The sequence below is a fragment of the Anas platyrhynchos genome, chromosome 31, assembly GCF_047663525.1.
Source record: "Anas platyrhynchos isolate ZD024472 breed Pekin duck chromosome 31, IASCAAS_PekinDuck_T2T, whole genome shotgun sequence".
In the NCBI taxonomy this organism is placed as follows: Eukaryota; Metazoa; Chordata; class Aves; order Anseriformes; family Anatidae; genus Anas; species Anas platyrhynchos.
This window is the reverse complement of record NC_092617.1, coordinates 1795001-1797500: the sequence shown is the minus strand read 5'-3', so window position 1 is coordinate 1797500 and position 2500 is coordinate 1795001. Positions and strand designations below refer to the sequence as shown.

The 2500-nt window shown below is 78.6% G+C and overlaps 2 non-coding genes across 2 annotated transcripts in view; both read right to left on the bottom strand.

Annotated features, from left to right (window-relative positions):
• Window positions 1–244, bottom strand: part of LOC140000099 (28S ribosomal RNA) — a 4027-nt gene extending 3783 nt beyond the window's left edge. Inside the window, exon 1 of the ribosomal RNA XR_011805387.1 lies at window positions 1–244. This exon is cut by the window's left edge and continues 3783 nt beyond it. This is a non-coding gene — a ribosomal RNA (28S ribosomal RNA).
• A 558-nt stretch (window positions 245–802) lies between these two features.
• LOC140000085 (5.8S ribosomal RNA) lies at window positions 803–956 on the bottom strand. The gene has a single exon (XR_011805372.1). It is a non-coding gene; the product is annotated as a 5.8S ribosomal RNA (ribosomal RNA).
• Between the last annotated feature and the right edge of the window lie 1544 nt (window positions 957–2500).

The following is a 2500-nucleotide window of genomic DNA, read 5'->3' as shown; positions in this document are numbered from 1 at the left end:
CGCTACCGGCCTCACACCGTCCGCGGGAGGGGCCTCGATCACAAGGACTTGGGCCCCCCGAGAGCGGCGCCGGGGATGGGGGCTTCTGTACGCCACACTTCCCGCGCCCCACCGCGGGGCGGGGATTCGGCGCTGGGCTCTTCCCTCTTCACTCGCCGTTACTGAGGGAATCCTCGTTAGTTTCTTTTCCTCCGCTGACTAATATGCTTAAATTCAGCGGGTCGCCACGCCTGACCTGAGGTCGCGAACGGAAACGAGGCGCGCCGCCACCGACGACGACGACGCGCCCGCCTGCCTCGCTCCGCCACGAGCCGCCCGGACCGCACGCACGCGGCACGCGCCGCGCCGCACCGCGGGAGACGGGTCCCCCCCACCGCCGCGGCCGCCGCCGCCCGAAGGACGGCCGGCCGACTCGCCCTCCCGGCGCGCGGCACACCGCGCGCGCGCGCGGCAGCACGACGGCACGGGCAACCGCACGCGCGGTAACCCCCGCCCGCAGACAGCCGCGCGCGCGCGGGGACCGGCGGGGAGGGCGGCCACCGCGCCTCCGACCCACCGGAGCCCGGCGGCTCGCTCGGGGACGACGGACGGACGGACGGGAGAGAGGGGGGGGCACGAGCTCCACCCACGCGGGCGCACTCCGGGAGCGCGAGGAGCCCGGCCGGCTCCCCGAGGGGGTCTCCACTTAGGGGCACGAAGGCCCGGCCGGCCCGGACGCCCGGACGCGGCGCGGGCCTGCGAGGCGCCCCAGCCGCGCCGCGCCACCGCCCCGCGGCGGCGGCGCCGGCGATTGACCGTCAAGCGACGCTCAGGCAGCCGTAGCCCCGGGAAGAACCCGGGGCCGCAAAGTGCGTTCGAAGGGTCGATGATCAATGTGTCCTGCAATTCACATTAATTCTCGCAGCTAGCTGCGTTCTTCATCGACGCACGAGCCGAGTGATCCACCGCTAAGAGTTGTCTGCCTTTTCGGCGCCGCCCCGCGCGCGCGGGGGGGCCGGGGCCGCTCCGCGCGACCCCCTGACGCGGACGCTCCCCGACCGAACGACCGACCGACCGACCGGCGGCCGCGGCCGAGCGAGCGTCGCCTCCGCTGACCGTACGAGCACAAGTGCGAAAATAAAAAAGGCGAGGGAGACGCCGAGTCTCCCGAGCGACGGGAGCCCGCGCTCCCGACCGCCCCCCCGGGCCCGACGAGACCCGGGCTCGCGCTTCGAGGCCGGACCAGGCGCCCGGCTCGGCCCGGCCACGGCGAGACACGGCGGCGCGACCGCCGCGCCGCCTCCCTCGCCCGACGCCTCGCCCCGACGCCGGCGTCCGACGCGGCGCCGCCGCCGCCGCCGGGCCCGACGCGGCCACCCGAGCCCGCGCCGCCAGAGCGACGGGACGGGGGCGGAGGAGCGACGGACGAACGGACGGACCGCCCGACCGCCCGACGGCTGCCCGCGCGCTCTCGCCGCGCCCACAAGCCGCACGCGACGAACACCCTTTCACTCCGGCCACTGGCGCCTTCAGACAAACGCTCCTGCTTTCGCACTCGCCCAGGCGGTACCTCGCGCGGACGCGCGGCCGGGCGGCCGACGGGACGGCACCGGAACGAGGAGCGGCGCCCGCTCTCCGCGCCTCCGCGCGGAGACCGGCTGCGGGACGCCCCTACACCGGCCCGCCCGCCTGCTCGCTCGGCGCGGCCGGCGAGGCCGAGGGTCGAGCCGGGCGGGGAGCGCCGTCAGAGGTCGCGAGCGGGAAGCGACGGGAGACGCCTGTGCGCCGGGGGACGGCGAGGCCGCGGGCGCGCGCCGGCACGGAACGAGCGGCGCCGCCGCCGCCGCCGCCGCCACCGCCGCCGCCACCGCTCGCGCGGGGCCCCGCTGGCCGCCGCCGGACACGGCGCGGCACGCCACGCCGCCGAGCGCTCGACGGGGGCGGGGAGCCGAGACCCGCGTCTCGGCCCCTTGCTGGCGCGGGCGAGGTCGACGACGGCCGACCGCGCGCGCGCGCGGCGTCTCCGCCGAGACCGGACCGCGGAGAGAGGGGCGGGCTCCAACCCCTCTCCGGCCCTGCCGCCCGCGGGGGGCGAGCGCGGGGACCGCCGGCGGCGAGCGAGCGCGCGAGCGCGGGGGAGCGGCGCGCCCGCGAGCGCCGACCCCCAAACGACGCGCCCCACCCGCCGCCGACGGCGAGCCCGGCCGCCCTCGCGGGCCGCCGCGGGCCGCACGAGTCTTTAAACCTCCGCCCGGCTCGGCGGCCGAGAACCCTCGGGGCCCGGAGCCCGGGGCCCGTGGCCATCCCCTAACCAGGCCGGCGCTCGGCGCCGCAGCCGGCGGGAGCGCGCTGGCACACGGGACCACACGGGTGGCTCGCCGAGGGGAGGCCGCCGAGGCGCGGACGCTAGGTACCTGGCCCTGGGATGAGGGAAACGACCCGAAGGCCCCGCGGGGGTGCCTCCCCCGCCACCGCCGCCGCCGCCGCCCCGGCCGGGCCGGGCGGCGGCACGCGCGCGGAA